Here is a 17,828-nt window from a genome sequence, read left to right as displayed (position 1 = left end):
TGCATGCCAGGAATAGAGCTGTCATGTTTCAGTGACTCTGAGGATCAAGGGAGCCCAGGTTTTGATGGCGCTTGAAAGGAGGAATGTTTTGTTCAATTTCTTACCCTTCTACAGTTTCCCGGGCCCTATAAGCAATGACCCCCTTTATCTAATGAATTAGGAGGTACTCCTGCCTTGCAATTCTCAGTTCGACACTTGGCAATGAGAATCAAGCCGGGGCTATTTAGTGCAGCAGTAAATGGCCCGCCACATTAGCCCCCTGGCATGCTAAGCTATTAGGTTGTTTTACTGTTGTTAAAGTTACATTTGTTAGGTAGAGTAGCTGCCCTTCCACACAAAACTCAAGCAGCGCCTGCTACTTGTGGAGGCAACACATGCAGGAACCGTGTGCCATCCGGGACCTGACTGGTCAGGCAGCACGCCTGGGCTGCAGAGAAGAAGTATTCTTCTGTCTGAGAAAGCAGGAGCCTGGATTATGATGATTAAAAGAGAGCAAGAAAGGGGGACAACCAGACAATACTGGTTTTTGCACTTTGCTGTGACTAAATTAATTACATGGGCTTGATTAACCATTAATTTTTAGCAGTTCTTAAGTGAACCACTAATTGTCGCAGTGCCATAGAGAAGGCAGGCCAGAGGTACTGCGTAAGCTGGGGGAGGCCGCCGCACAGACCAGCAGCCAGTGCCACACACACTGGAGCTGCGCAGAATCCGAGAAACCATGAGATCTGCATGGAAATGAAGGAGGAATATTCAGGGTGCTTTGGTGGTGTGTGTGTGTGTGAGAGAGAGAGGGGGAAAGAGAGAGAATATTTCTGCAAAGAAAGGAAAATGCCAGTACTATATAGCTCTACGCAGCCAGCTTGCAGGGTTGAGTTGGCATTTGGCAACTTGGTAGCGGCTGCCAGTGTGTGTGTGGTGGGAGAAGAGGGAATAGACAACAAGAAAAACACATAGAGCTTAAAAAAAGATGTAAAATGATTCACTTCATGCCATATGGACAAAAATGTTGTCACAAAAATAAGGCCAAAAAATAGTGCCAGGTTAGACTTTTAGTTCAAAAACATATGTATAATCATCCCCATGAACATGAATTTTAATTAGTATTTTGATAGAGAGAAACCAGATATTTTTTTAACCTGCTCTGTTCTTGTTTTCTGTTCCTCTCCCAGTTTTAGCCTCCATTAAACATTCATATACTGTATGTTTTGTGTCTGTATGAGGAAAATGCCTTATCCCTGGATTGGTGGGAATGCAAACATCTTGGTTTTCTGTGGCATACAAAATATCTTCCCAGTGGCGCTCGCAAGCAGACACTTATCACAGGGAAATCTAGAGCGCTCTCTGAGCCCTGGGTACACCAGGAAGGAAGGAAGCCATATGCCTTTTCCCTTTGTCAATGGAGGCATCTGCACCCATTTGGTTCCCCAGATCCGTTCTTCACACCCGTCCACATCTCGTCTCTCTGGGATGCCTTTTAAAAAAGAAATAAATTCAGTGTATGTACATATCACGATGTGACAGGGCAGTTCCAGAGAAAAACGGATGAGATGGTGACTTTAGAACCCTTGAAAAATGGGACATGTTACCTTATTGATGAATAAACTTAATAAATGTTCACACTTTATTATTAGTTACATCTCCACCTATTCCTAAAAGGGATTGGAGATGACAGTACTCATCGGAAGAGACTGTGTTGAATCATCTTCCCTTAGCAAATTCTTTCCCACCTTAAATGAGGTGCTTCGATTAATGCCCTGCATGTGATAATGAGATGATGATATAACAAAATGCTTATATTAGCCATGATCTTGCTGCTTAAGGAGCCATTGACACCCCAGGTTTTTTTCTCCCTAAAGGAAGAGAGGGGAGTCAGATACTTGAATTAAAAATGATGCAAGTGAATAACAAAATCTGGTATTAAAAATCAAGTCTTGTTGCAAAAGATTTAACCTATTTCATCATGTTTATTAAAATCCCTGGGTTTTCCTCTGAACATTAGCTGTACTTCATTCTACTCCATTCTAACCAAGGGCTTTCCTGGTGGTTCAGATGGTAAAGAATCTGCCTGCAATGCAGGAGATTCCTGCATTGCAGGTTTGATCCCTGGGTTGGGAAGATCCCCTGGAGAAGGAAATGGATACCCACTCCAGTATTCTTGCCTGGAAAATTCCTTGGACAGAGGAGCCTGGTGGGCCACAGTCCATGGTGTTGCAAAAAGTTGGACATGACTGAGCGGCTTTCACTTCACTTCATTCTACTTCAAGGGCAAAGGTAAAATCAGCGGCAGTCTTAGGAAAGGTACATTTTACCATCCTCTGGGTTCTCTCGAGGATTTCTCAGAGTTTTATTTTTTTGGCAGACACTAACACAACCATTCTTTTTATCTTCTCTTTTTCTTCTTCTCCTCTGAGGAATCTCTGGTCCCTCCAGCAAGGGTGTGATGCCTCAAAGGCACTTGTCAAGTACATCTTCTTGCTGCTGGAAGTTTTCTCTGGACTTATTGTCTAACTTCTACTCTTTCTCAAAGCCATTAGTCATCATTCCTTCAGTGGTTACAACAACAGTAGGGAATGTGACCACTGTGACCTCAAGCCACAAACTGAGACTCATGTCCATCCATTACATCAGGGCTGCAGCAAAGACGACCTGAGCACTATTCATGCTGCTGCTAAGTCACTTCAGTCATGTCCGACTCTGTGGGACCCCATAGATGGCAGCCCACCAGGCTCCCCCATCCCTGGGATTCTCTAGGCAAGAACACTGGAGTGGGTTGCCATTTCCTTCAATGCATGAAAGTGAAAAGTGAAAGTGAAGTCGCTCAGTCGGGTCTGAACCTCAGCGACCCCATGGACTGCAGCCTACCAGGCTCCTCCATCCATGGGGTTTTCCAGGCAAGAGTACTGGAGTAGGGTGCCATTGCCTTCTCCGGTATTATTTATAGGCTGCCTTATTTTTGGAAGAGTGGAACAAAGCTATTGCTAAGTACATATGCCTGCCTTCAGAACAATAGCTCAGGCTTATATTTCCTCGAGATTGTTTCCAAGCTTTAATGTCAGACTTTTGCTGGGTCCAGTAGATTCAATAATTCATTCACTCATTTATTCATTCATTCAATGACTACTTTCAAGCTCCTAAGATTCTAAACGTAAGGAAAGTTAAGGGTTGCTCCTTGCTACCTAGATGTTTGTATAAAAGAGAATGTTTTCTCGTTCTTATGTTTTTAGGATTTCTAGTGATTTAGATTACTTTAGCATATCAAGAAAGTCTTGTGAAACAAAGAAAAATTTAAAAAAGTTCTAAAATTCATTTTCTGTCCCTTCATATAAACCAAAACTATTTCATGGTTGTTTTACTCATGAATATCTATATTCAAGACTAGGAATAAATTTGAGCTTCAGTAAAAGCATCACAGTTAATTCAGGCTTCCTAACTGTACTCCTCTCCCATGTCAGAAATGTGATATCAGTTGACACCAGCTGAAGTAGATCAAGGCAACCTCCTGACCCACCAGTGGTTTCTTGAGAATTACATGAGGAGTTAACAAGATTATTTCAGTTTATTAATTGTAACATTATTTGCAATTCCAAATATTAGAAATAACCTAAATCCCCATTCATAAAAGACCTGTTTAATAAATTAAAGAATGTCCATACAAGTAACATGCAATTCTAAAAAATAATGTGGAAGGTTTCTATGCATGAACATGGAGACATTTCTAGAATATATTTATATAAAAATTTTTTGAAACTTCAAAGATTGGAGACAATATGCTTTTTTTTGCATTAGAAAGAAGGGCAAATAAGAATAAATACATATATTAGCTTATTTTTACAAAAAGAAATACAGGAAGAATAAGCCAGAATTAATGAAAATAATTGCATATAATGTGTTAGAGGGAATAAATAGAAGTGATAGAGATGGAACTAAGTCTCCTAAGATCTTCCTAGGTGGCGCTAGTGGTAAAGAACTGCCTGCCAATGTAGGAGACTCAGAAGACGCTGGTTCAATCCCCAGGTCCTGAAGATCGTTGGTCAGGAAGGTCCCCTGGAGGAGGAAATGGCAACCCATTCCAGTGTTCTTGCCTGGAAAATCCCATGGATAGAGGAACCCAGTGGGCTACAGTCCATGGGGCTGCAAAGAGTCAGACATGACTGAGTGTGCTCACACACACATACATACACACTCACACATGGGAGTTACCTGTATATATAGTTTTGGCTATGCAAATATCATATATATTTAAGAAATAAAATTTAATCAACAAGGATGGAAAATATGTATGGTATTAGTTACTAACATTGATGGAAAGCTGAATGGTGATCATTGTTGGTGATACTTTGGACCATTACTGTACTAGAGGACAAAGAGAAAGTGAAGGGGGAAGCATTTAAGAGATTGATACTTACTGAATTATAAATATTACTGCTACTTTCCTATTTAATCTTCACATTTTATTTATCTTTAATTTCTACAACTAATATGGATACATTTTCCCTTTCTCATATTACTCCTTTTGTCAAGAGAGGAGAATAAGTGAAACTATGATTATGTTCTTTGCAGCAGAGTGTGGAGAAACTCTGTATAGTCAGTAAAAGCAAGAGTTAGAAAAAGCGAGATCTGACTGTGGCTCAGATCATGAGTTCCTTATTGCAAAGTTCAGGCTTAAATTGAAGAAAGTAGGGAAGACCAGTAGGCCATTCAGGTATGACCTAAATCAAATCCCTTATGATTATACAGTGGAGGTGATGAATTGATTCAACAGATTAGGTCTGGTAGACAGAGTGACTGAAGCACTATGGACAGAATTTCGTAACCTTGTACAGGAGGTAGTGACCAAAATCACCCCAAAGAGAAAGAAATGCAAAAAGGCAAAGTGACTGATTATCTGAGGAGGCTTTACAAATAACTGAGGAAAGAAGAGAAGCACAAAGCAAGGGAGAAAGGGAAAGATATACCTGACTGAGTGCAGAGTTCCATAGAAGAACAAGTAGAGATAAGAAGGCCTTCTTAAATGAACAATGAAAAAAAAAATAGAGGAAAACAGTAGAATGGGATATACTAGAGATTTCTTCAAGAAAATTGGAGATATCAAGGGAACATTTCTTGAAAGGACAGGCATGATAAAGGGCAAAAGTGCTAAGGACAGAAACAGAAGAGATTAAGGAGAAGTGGCAAGAATATACAGAAGAACTGTAACAAAAAGGTCTTAATGACCTGGATGACCACAGTGGTGTGGTCACTCACCTAGAGCTAGACATGCTGGAGTGTGTAGTCAAGTGGGCCTTAGGAAACATTACTTTTTCCATCTGATGCTAAGAGCCAACTCATAGGAAAAGACCTTGGTGCTAGAAAAGATTGGCAAAAGGAGAAGAGTTTGGCAGAGGATGAGAGGGTTAGATAGCATCACCGACTCAATGGACATGAATTTCAGTAAACTTTGTGAGAGTGGAGGACAGAGGAGCCTGGTATGCTGCAGTCCGTTATGTTGCAAAGAGTTGGACAGACTTAGTGACTAAGGTTTTATCAACCTTGGCAATAATTTGAATCAATGATGTGATTTCATATCATGTACTCTGGGACAAGGTCCGGTACAGAATCAGGGCGTATATTTTGCCAGTGTCTAAGTGAAGAGAGACTGTTAACAATGTAACACATTATTGAAAGTATTACTTGATTCCTGAGTCATATTGTTTTTTCTTTTTAATTTGTACTTACAGCACAAACAATGCTAGTAATATACCATTTTCTACTAATACATGAGTAGCTCCCTAGGAGTGCAACATGCTTTACAAGTTAATCCTTTAGGAGTCAAGAAAGTAGAAATTATTAAAATTATTTTGAGAAAATTAAATATGCCTATGGAAAGGAAGAAGAAAAAATATCTGATTGTTTCTTATTTATTCAACCAGTTGGTTTTCCAGTGGTTCAAAGTATTAAAGAAATTTTTAAAAATTTGTTAGCATCTGCCCTGGATGATTCTGATTCTACGTGTTCATGTGGGCTATTTTGTAAACAAAGATATGAAGATGTGTATCATTTTAAAGTTGGTTTTTATGGGGCCTACTTTAGGCCATGGATTTTTAAAAAATTCCCCACCCTTGCTTTGATTTTGGCAATGGGTAGATATAGCTATGGTTTCTCCTTATTAACTCTTGATCCTGATGTTACTCCTCATCTAAGGGAAGCAAAGGAAGAAGGGTTCCCTATGAAAAATCTTGATGTTCACTTTTTTTATCTGTAGTATTTGTGTTCAGTGTAATAAAATTTTATGAGTACCTACTGTGTGTCTTGCATAATTCATTAAGGACTTGAGTCATGTTTTTTTAATCTAATGACTTTCTGTCTATAAAGGTAAAATTTCATAGAATTTCACACAGTATAAGCAGACCAAGGATTAAATACACATAGTGGGTAAAAAGCTGGAAGATAATAGAATGATGTATAGAGTGAGCACCCTGTATGTTTCTAATGAGAATGAAAGGAATTTTAGGAAGCCTAAGGAGACTCTGGGAGGGTAAGGTTTTAGTTATAAGTCAATGATCACGTTATTAAAGAAAGTCGTACCATTGTGCTTCTCAGTGCTTTTCACCATGCAGTGACATAGTGAAAAAAATAATGAAGTGGAAAAGTCAGTTCCCCATATCAAAAGATCTGAAATATAAGTGTTCCCAGCCAAAGAAGGCAAGATCTGGAATTTTTTAAAAATGTGGATATATAGAATAAATATGCAACCCTCCTGATAATGTTGGCTGATGAAATGAAATTCACCAACTGTAATTCTGGCACAGACACACACAGTGCTGCATGCACACACGCACACACACACGCACATACACACACCACACACACACACACAAACACCCTCTGCATATCCTTAATCATTTGCTATCTTATTTACATTTCATTTACTAGAGTAAATTCTATCATTTGAACTTTTAAAAAATATATTTCAATATTACTTAGGGAAAAATAAGAAATAATGTGATTGGCTTTCAAATAGCTTATTACCATTCAAATACTCTCAAGCTAAATTATATTAGGAAAAAAAAAAAGGAAGAAACCCTGTTTCAGCTTCCAAAACATTCTAAATGGAGACTTAGCTCTAAGTAATCAAAATTGCTTTAGTTGTGCAGAGCGGCATTAAAAGCCTTGTCCACTAATTGAGTGAAGCGGCACTACTGGAGCAGTCTTGTTCCCTCATTAGATGATCTTGCAGGCGCTGTTTGTCATCCTGGGTTGCTGGGCTCAATCTAACAGTACTGCTGGCTCAAATTAATGGTAATTCATTATGACACACTATGTCCTTCCCCTCAAACAACAATGTGAAGCCTGTAGGGCATCTGTCGGCCACTGGTACTTATTTATCATGTTCCTTCCCACTTTAGTTCAAGCAACCACCTTTGTATGAACCTTCTGACTTCTTTCGCTAACTGGTGATTGGAGATGGAACTTGACTGAAGAATTACATTCAATTCCCCTCCACTAATGTTATTGAGAATAAGAGAGTGTCTAACAATAGGCTGGAAAATGATGCTGTGTTCTGAAGGAAGCATGCATTTGTACCTGTGTGTATAGAGACTTCTGTTGGAAGACACATCCCTCCCCTGTAACAAATCATAGGGAATATTGATAGAAAATATTGAAGCAGAATGTTCCTAAGTGTGGTATAAATCCAAAGAGAATAAAATTGTTCTAACTATGTGGGTTTGGTGATTTAACACATTTAGAAAGAATCTTCAGATTTATGCGATGAGCATTGCTGTTCAAAATGCTGCTTTTCTACTTTGGCAAGCAAGCAGGATGCTACTCCTAGGGATAAGGCTCTAGCGGTGATGCAAGTGGACACTTCCTCCCAGCAACTCTAAATTGTATGTTTGCATCTATCAGTTATTGTGTTGATTCCGATCATTTGTTCTGTCTATGGAAGAATGACTCAACTCTACCAGTAAAGAGGAGCTGAACAACGTTTGAACACAGCTTTTCTCTGAAATCCTTAAATGGCCATGAATGTAGTAAAGGTTGCATGTATTGACTAGTTGACTCCATAGGTTGGAATTGGTGGTTCACACAGGAGAGTTGTGGCACTCACTGTTTTCCCAAGGCAGTGTCTAATCTCACTGTAGGGCATCTACTCCAAGCAACGAGGGCCTGGTGGGATTTTAACAGCATTAAAAGCCTGCCTACTCACACACCATTTATTGTTCTAAATCCCACAATTAAATTCATTCCTTTGGGTTATATATAAAAAAAAACACACGACAATTTTCTTGATATAATCAAATTGTGTAGACTAGTTAATAGACTACTATTAATTAGCAACCATTTATTCATTTATTTATCTAATGTTTATTTCTGTTAACTCTATTCCTTCGTAAAATACACTTCATAAAATGTAACAAAATCCATCAGTTCAGGACTGCTCATTATTTCATTTCACAAAATTCTTTGCATAAAATATAGATATATCTGCTTTTACATAGGAGTTTTTTTGCTTTCCTTGACTGAATGCCTGCTTTCTTCACCAGATCAATTCCATACATTGTCTTCATAATTTCAGTGAAGAACAGAACTCACACTCATATCCAATCCATTTGCAAATCCTATCTCTAAAAAATATGTATTCTAATTTACCACTCTCACTTTAGCTCAAGATGACATAAAGTATGGAATATTAAAACAGACTCTCCACTACCATGGTCTATTCTTAAGAGAGCTTTGGAAATAAGTGCAGCCATTTTTAGTTGTCAGAATTTCTGGGGATTACTACTGGCAGTAGGTGAGCTGAGCTTAGAGATGCTAAATGACATGCTGTGTGCTTGAAGGTCAGGACAGAGGGGAGCTGGCCACCCAAAATGCCAGTAGCAATTCTGTTGAGAGATACTGAGCCCATTAAAAGCTTTAGCCATAGAATATCCTACTTCTGTTCAAACCCCTCCAAAGACTGCTAATTTTTCTAGGAATAAAAGCTAATATCTTTCCAATGGCATATAGGCCTGACGCAGTCTGTCCTTTTCCCTGCCTCACTTATCTGACCTCATTTCTTCATACTCATTCATCACTCATGGCACTGCAACCACTCTGAAAATACAGTCATGCCAGCATGCTTTTCCTGTTGACTGAAAGTTCCTTTTCTGATATGTACCTCTCACTCCCTCACCTCTGTATTCAAATGTCCTCTTTCTCAGTTACTCTGCTTAAAACTGTGACTCCTCCTCTCAGATTGCTACCAACAGCTGTTTGTCTCCAGAGTACTTGTCAGAATCTAATATTTTATGTTACATTCTTGTTTATCTTCCCTCACCAGACTATGAGCTGATAAGCGATTCTTGTCTGTTTTGTTCCGTGCTACTAATGTTTGGCGTGTAATAGGTGCTCAATAAATAGTTTTTGAATGAATGAATTTAAACTCATAACAACCTTGAGCAGTATTGCATTAAAGAAGTGGACATATAAAAGCTGAGATGTCGGGGACTTCTCTGGTGGTCCAGTGGTTAATAATCTGAGTTTCCAATGCATGGGGCACAGGTCTGATTCCTGGTTGGGGAAACTAAAGATTTCACATGTACTGGTGCCATCAATCATAATTAAAGTAAAAAACTAAAAAATGAGAGGCTATTTGATTTGGCAAGAGACATATGGCTTAGGAAAGAGAGAAATTTGCATCTGTTTCTAAGTACATTTATTTATTCATCTTCTAAGTGTTTCTTGAACTCCAGTTTAAATCAGGCACTGTTCTAGGTGCAAAAGGTAAAGCAATGAACAAAATTGGCAAGGTCATTAAAAGATAAAAAAACAACAGTTTTAGAGATAATAAGTGCTATGCAGCAAATAAAAGGAAGAAGGGATAGTGACAGGTGGTGGGAGAGTGCCTCCAATTTTTGTACTTTTCCCAGTTTAATCTGACTAGCTCACATCCATGTTAGTTACTTTGTTTGATATATTGGCCAGCACTTGAGAAGGCAATAGGGAACTGATACATGGACAAGTATCTTTTGAAGTTGTCTATGTGGTCTATGGAGAAGGCAACGGCACCCCACTGCAGTACTTTTGCCTGGAAAATCCCATGGACGGAGGAGCCTGGTGGGCTGCAGTCCATGGGGTTGCTAGAGTCGGACACGACTGAGCGATTTCACTTTCACTTTTCACTTTCATGCATTGGAGAAGGAAATGGCAACCCACTCCAGTGTTCTTGCCTGGAGAATCCCAAGGACGGGGGAGCCTGGTAGGCTGCTGTCTATGGGGTCTCACAGGGTCGGACACAACTGAAGCGACCTAGCAGCAGCAGCAGCATGTGGTCTATTCCGAGAAGGCGATGGCACCTTAAGAAATTTTAGTTGAAGTATAGTTTACTTATAATACTGTATTATTTCAGGTGTAAAGAGAGGAATAGTGATTCAGTAATTTTGCAAACTATATTCTATTATAGGTTATTATAAGATAATGGCTGTAATTCCCTGTGCTATACAATATATCCTTGTTGCTTATCTGTTTTATACATTGTAGTTTGTATCTGTTAATCAGTTCAGTTCAGTCGCTCAGTCGTGTCCGACTCTTTGCAACCGCATGAATTGCAGCACGCCAGGCCTCCCTGTCCATCACCAATTCCTGGAGTTCACTCAAACTCAGGTCCATCAAGTCGGTCATGCCATCACATACCCCTAATTTGTTGCTCCCCCTGCCTTCTCCCCTTTGGTAACAACAAGTTTATTTTCTGTATCTGTGAGTCTGTTTTCATTTTGAATATTCATTCATTTGTATTTTTGTAGATTCCACATATAAATGATACCATACAGTGTTTGTCTTTTTCTGTCTGACTTATCTCACCAAGTGTAATATTTTCTATGTCCATCCACATCACTCAAATTACATGGCTGAGTAATATTCCAATCATCTTTTGGGGCATTTTGGTTGCTCCTGTGTTTTAACTATTTTAAATAGTGCTGCTGTGAACATTGAGGTGCATGTATCTTATCCAGTTAGTCTTGTCCTTTTTTTCCCAGATATATACCCAGGACTGGAATTTCCAGATTATATGGTGGTTCTATTTTTAGTTTTTTGAGGCACCTCCATAGTGTATCCATAGTGTACAAGGGTCCTCTTTTCTCCATACCTTTTCCAACATTTGTTATTCGTAGACTTTTTGATAATAGCCATTCTGGCAGATGTGAGATGATACCTCATTGTTATCTCTGCCACATGCTGACCATGTGACTATGAGCAAATAAGTTTCAGTGTCCTCCTTAGCTATGTGCTAATTATGCACATTTCATAGAGTGGTTGTGAAGTAAAGAGCCAGTGTAGATAAAGTGTCTAGTGGATAAAAATAAGTTAGTTATTTTTTTAAAGTCTTGGTTAATATTTAGAAAATAGACCTGGATGGAGTACTCCAGTGGATGTCTGTGTTCTGGGGAGGAATATGGGGTTATTAAAAGGGCACTAGGTGCCAACTCAGAACCTTTTCAAAGCTGTTTTATCGGCACACTTAAATAGCAGTGTACATTTTATATAAAAGTTTTGATATTCTATTTAGTAACCTTTTTGTTACTATGAAAGTTATATAATTTACTGGAAAAATGTTTAAAAAATGTAAATTAGCAAAAGAAACTAAGAAACTTTTCTATTCTAAAACTAACATTGTAACATTTTGGCATTTCTTTTTTGAGTTTTTTTTGTATCTTGTATGTGAGCCTGTGTATGTATCATTAGTTATATAAACTACTGATCTTCGGTCTGTTAACCGGAATTAATCTTTCAGAACATTAATATTTTGGAACAAAATTAGTGTTTAGAAACTTTTGGATGCTGGAGTCAAAGGAATTTGTATTTGAATCTGGGTTCTGCTAATTATTAAGCCTCTTTTCCTCAGCAAATTAGTAAGGAGATAATCTGTAGTTTATTTAACCAATGCTCTATTGTTAGCCACTTTGACTCACTCTATTTTTATGTTGCTAATAATTTCTAGATGAATATATTTGTGCATACCTTTTCTTGTTTTTGGAATTCTTTATTCAGTATGTATTTTCCAGAAATGAAATTACATAAGAACGCGTGCAGGCTTCCCTGGTGGCTCAGACCGTAGAGAATCTGCCTGCAATGTGGGAGACCTGGGTTCGACCCCTGGATTGGGAAGATCATTGGGAGAAGGGAATGACTAACCCATTCCAGCATCCTTGCCTGGAGAATTACATGCACAGAGAAGCCTAAGGGGTTACACTTCACGGGATCGCAAAGATCCAGACATGACTGAGCAACTATCACACTGGGATGAACATGTATAAGATTGCTGGTATAGATGATTCAAATATTTTTTCAAAAAATTTGGACCACTTTTAATTTTCAGTAGCCACACTTGAAAGTCCTATTGAAAGACTAATTTCTGAAGACTAATTTAAAAGTAGAATGCTTTCCTTTTATTTTATTATTGGTTTTTAATCTTGACATGCTATTAATGTTATTGGTCAAGGAATACCTATCAAAATATTAAATATCTTTTGTATCATCTGAACATAGACTTTTCAAGACAGATGTGGGTAATTTTCCTTTTAAATGTGGGATTAATGTGTTAATGTGCCTTTGCTTTATCTATGAAATTTTTTAAACTTGCTTTTTTGATTTATAATTTATATACTATACAATCCACTAATTTAAAAGTGTGCAATTCAGTGTTTTTCAGTAAATTTAAGGAGAAGTTCAGTATTACCACAATATAACTTTAGAACATTTTCATCTAACAAAAAGAAGCTACATATTCATTAACATACTCCCCAGAGAAGGCAATGGCACCCCACTCCAGTACTCTTGTCTGGAAAATCCCATGGATGGAGGAGCCTGGTGGGGCTGCAGTCCATGGGGTAGCGAAGAGTCGGACATGACTGAGCGACTTCACTTTCACTTTTCACTTTCATGCATTGGAGAAGGAAATGGCAACCCACTCCAGTGTTCTTGCCTGGAGAATCCCAGGGATGGGGAGGCTGGTGGGCTGCCGTCTCTGGGGTCTCATAGAGTAGGACACGACTGAAGCGACTTAGCAGCAGCAGCTATTACTTCACAAGTCTCTTCTCCCTGTAACTCTAAGGAACTGCTAACTGCTCAGTGTCTTTATAAATTTACCTATTCTGGACATTTCTTAAAAATGAAATCATACAATGTGTGGTCTTTTGTTACTGGCTTCTTTCATTTGGTATAATATTTTCAAAGATTATCCATGTTGTAACATACTTCATTCCTTTATATGACTGAATAATATGTCACTGTATGGATATATTACATTTTGTTTGCTCATTCATCAGTTGATGGACATTTAGACTGTTGCCACATTTTGGCTATTCTAAGTGGGATTACATTTGAGTACAAGTTTTTGTATGGACATATGTTTCATTTCTCTGTGTATGAACATAGGAGTGGACTTGCTGGCTCATATGGTAACTCTCTATAACCTTTTGGGAACTGCCAAACTATTTTGCAAAACACTTGAAGAATTTCACATTCTTATCTGTGATGTATGTTTTTTTCCAATTTCTCTATACCCTTAGCAGCACTTGTTATTATCTTTTTTAAAAAATAACCATCCCCCCCAAAAAAAAATAACCATCCCAGTTGATGTGACGTAGCATATCATTGTGATTTTGGCTTGCATTTACCTAATGTTGAGTATCTTTCATGTTCTAATTGACAATTTTTATACCTATTCTGGTAAAATGTTTATTCAGATTCTTTGCTTATTTTTTAATTGGTTTGTTTGACTTTTTAATGTAGAGTTGTAAGAGTTCTTTCTATATTTTGTATACAAGTCCTATATCAGATCTATGTTTTGTAAATATTTTCTCCCATTCTGTAGGTTACCTTTTCACTTTCTTGATGGTGTACTTTGAAACAAAGATTTTGTATTTTGATGTAATTCAATTTATCAATTTTTTTCTTTTGTTATTTATTTTATCTGTTGGCGTTATATTTGAAAAATCATTGCCAAACTCAGGGTTACAAAAATTTATGCTTTCTTCTAATAGCGTTATGATTTTTAGTTCTTACATTTATTTATATGATTCAGTTTGAATTAATTTTTATATGATTTTGAAGTATGAATCTAATTCCATTCTTTTGAATATGGATATCCAATTTTCCCAGGACCAGTTGTTGGAAAAATGATTATATTCCAATGTGTTCATCATTCCAATCAATCTGATGCTAACTATTTAGAGTTAGCACCAGTCACAAGCTAATGGGTAAGGTCCCCAGATAGACTACCCTTACTTCAGAAGACAGCTACAAGTGGGGTCCCCAGGCAAGGAAGACTTTTCCCAGGGTGAATTGGATATAGACTTAGGAATTCCCATGATACTTCTTCAGGCTCAGTAATGCACTAGAATGATTCACAGAATCCATGAATGTGCTTACTTATGATGACTTTTATTGTAAGGGATTCAGATGAACAGAAGAGGTAGAGGACACGTCTAAAAGGGTTTTGGTGAAGAGTCTCTGTCTTGTGGAGGCAGGGTGTGCCATCCTCCTTGAACATCATTCTGTTCACAGGAAGGAAATTCTGGGATTGTTGTTTGGAGCTTTTATTGACATAATTATAGATGTGTTCTGGCTTAGTCATTGGTCATGTCAGTACACTCAGTCTCCAGCCTCTCGGTCTCCTCCCCCTAGAAGTCAGTGTAGGGGAGAAGGTCAGGGGTTGGGGGTGGGAGGTGTCTCAGTGTTCCAGCCCTCGAATCACTTGCTTGCTTTTTCTGATATCCTACCCCAGCCTGAAGCGGTCTGGGAATCCTCTTAAGGGTCATGTGACTAGCATAACGAAGTCATACCTATCACTCAGAGAATTCCAAGGGTTTTCAAAGCTGCCTGTCAAGAACCAGGAACAAAGACTAGATTTATTTATTTTTTGTCATACTGTAATTGTTCCCTACCTCTCCCCCCGCCCCCCATTGAATTGTCTGGGCAAGTATGTCAAAATTGATTGACCATAAATGTCAAGGTTTGTTCCTATACTCTCAATTTTATGTCGTTTATCTGTATTTGTATCCTTATACCAGTACCACACTGTCTTGATTACTGTAGCTTTGGCTTTAGTTTGGAAGTTGTGAAGGATGTATTCCCCAACTTTTTTTCTTTCATAGGATTGTTTTAGGTGTACTGGATCCCTTGCATTCCGTATGAATTTTAAGGACAGTCTGTCAGTTTTTACCAAAAAGCCCAGCTAAAATTTTGATAGAGATTGTGTTAGACACACTGATCAGTTTGTGGAGTACTTCATGCTAAGAATATTAACTTCTCTGATGCATGAATGTGGGGTGCCTTTTCATCTTTCTTAGATATTCTTTCATTTCTTTCAGTAGTGTTTTAATTTTTAATATGCAAATCCTCCACTTATTAAATTTATACTTAAGCATCTTATTTTTTCGTGTTGTTGTAAGGGAAATGCTTTCTTAATTTTATTTTTGGAGTGTTTATTACTAGTACATACAAATCCAATTGACTTTTATGTATTGATTAAGTATCCTGCAACCTTACATTAGTTTTAATAGTGTTCATTACTTTTAATCATCTTTTAAAAATAAAATGTCAATACTTAGGATTTTCTAGATAAAAATAACATTGACTACAAATAGAGATAATTTACTTTTTCCTTTTCAATCTGGATGCGATTTATACCTGAACGTAGCTTCCCTTTTAATCTTGAATAGAAGTGATATGAATGGGTACTGTTGTCTTATTTCTGATAGCAGGGGAAAATCAGTCTGTCTTTTACTACTAAGTATGATAGTTGTGAGGTTTTCATAGTTTTATTATTTTGAGGAGTGAAAGTGAAAGTCATTTAGCTATGTCCGATTCTTTGCGACCTCATGGACTGTAGCCTGCCACTCTTTTCTCTCCATGGAATTCTCCAGGCAAGAATGCTGGAGTGTATAGCCAGCCCCTTCTCCAAAGGATCTCCCCAACCCAGGGATCAAACCCAGGTCTCCTGCATTGCAGGCAGATTCCTTACCATCTGAGCCACCAGGGAAGCTTTTTGAATGTTTATTTCATGAAAGGGTATTGGTATTTTTCAAATGCTTTTCGGCATCTATAGAAGTGATCATATGGTTTTATCTTTTATTAATATAGTATTAAATGTGTTATATTATTTGATATTTAGATGCAAAATCAACTTTGCATTGTTAGGATAAATCTGGTCTAGAAAAAAGTTTTACAGTGAAATTACTTAATATTTCTTCCAAAGTTATGTAGTAGAAATCTTCTTTAATTCCCTTTGTACAATTTATTTTTTTTCACCTGAGTATTTTTGAAATTATTTTGATTTGTCACTAAATACATTTCTTTCTTTTTTCTTTTTCTCAGCATTGCAAGAAGTAGATAATATCAAGGACATCAGGAGTGGGAGAGATTGGAGACTCAGCAGGTCAGGATATTACATTATCATTTGCTGATCATTCTTGTCATTAATTTTGGAATTTTTGATCTCTTGCCTCTTGTTTATTTCTTATCTGTGATTATTTGGTGTGGTCTTCAGTGTTGCAGCTACCTACTGGAGCCTTTGTATAATAGGTCCAGCACTTGGGCCTTCTCTTTTTAAAATTTGAAGGTAAAAAGTAATTTGAAGAGATTTTCAGGAACAAAGGAAATTTTCTTACCTAATAAGATTCAGAGTTACCCTGATTTCTGTTATCTATCTAATGTGAATATTATTTGAATAGTTTTGAAATGAAGCCTTTTCCATGACTTTTTCAGAATCAAAACCTTAAAACATATAAAATGTCATTACTTATGTAATTGTAATGGGAGAACACTTGGGTCATGAAAGTCAAGTTTCCTTTCTTTTCTGTTGTATTCTCTCGGTGCAAGGACACCTCTAAGAACTCACAATATTCTTAGAGTCTGTTTACTAATGCTAATTTTAACTACTGAATGATGGCTGCCATATATAAAGTGAAGGTTAATTAAATAATTTATCTGTAGATAGAACAATCTCAATAGTCAAAGGGTCTACTGTGGGCCTTTGTCATCTAATATGGAAAGTTTAGGGTAAGTCACACTCCTCAGTAAGCTGGGCACAGCCATGTTGGTCTCTGCAGTCCCCATGGTCCTGAGAGTCACCATGAATGACTGGCGACCTGTGATGACTGATTTCTTGCTTCAGGGAATCCTCCCTGTGTTGTCTTAATCAGTGGTGATAAGTCTTGCTACTATGGCTTAGTTATTTATAGAAGCTTGGTGGTCCTCTCTTATAAGCCCTCCAGTGTTACCACTTCCACAAGTCTCCTGGAGTTTGACTTAGTGTCTCCACACCCAGGTCTCCTGAAGAGCAGCTACCAGTATTTTTTTTCATGTTTCATCACCCAGATAAATGAGTTTGTTCTTCAGTCTGATCACATCTCTTCAAGTGAAATGGTTTATTCAGAATGGAGCTCAGCTTAAAGTTCTTCTGCTTGGATGCTTCAGAGATTTAGTCATTTTCTAGCATTAAGAACTAGACAGATTTTTATTATGTATCTTGTGAGAATACCACCCTCCAGCTTAAAGGAAAGATAATTGCAAGTGCATCTTGATGCATCGTATATACTCAGATCTCTGCTCTAAGCTAAATTAGGTAAGAGTCCTTCAAAAAGCTGTGTTTACAATGATATGCCCAAGAAATTGGGTTTATAAGTATGTCTGCAGTGATTCTTAAAGAGTTGAGAAGCACTTTTGGGTGATACTTTCATAAGGAGTTTTCTGGTAGTTAACATCTCTTGACTTTCAATCTGTAACTATCATTGGACTAAACATTAGAAAGAAGCATACTGAAACCCAACGGTGGTGAATTTTCTTGGACACTGGCTGTT

The 17,828-nt window shown here is 37.7% G+C and overlaps 1 protein-coding gene across 6 annotated transcripts in view; it reads left to right on the top strand.

Annotated features, from left to right (window-relative positions):
• Positions 1 to 17,828, top strand: part of SOX5 (SRY-box 5) — a 1,171,960-nt gene that overhangs the window by 386,215 nt on the left and 767,917 nt on the right. For all 6 annotated transcript variants that reach the window (XM_027541542.1, XM_027541545.1, XM_027541540.1 and 3 more), the window contains exon 5: positions 16,345 to 16,405. The gene's annotated coding sequence lies outside the window, so the exon portion shown is untranslated. The remainder of the gene's footprint in view (positions 1 to 16,344; positions 16,406 to 17,828) is intronic.

The sequence above is a fragment of the Bos indicus x Bos taurus genome, chromosome 5 (genome assembly GCF_003369695.1).
Source record: "Bos indicus x Bos taurus breed Angus x Brahman F1 hybrid chromosome 5, Bos_hybrid_MaternalHap_v2.0, whole genome shotgun sequence".
Lineage (NCBI taxonomy): Eukaryota > Metazoa > Chordata > Mammalia > Artiodactyla > Bovidae > Bos > Bos indicus x Bos taurus.
Note: the sequence above shows the minus strand (reverse complement) of the source record. Positions and strands in the feature narration are given on the sequence as shown.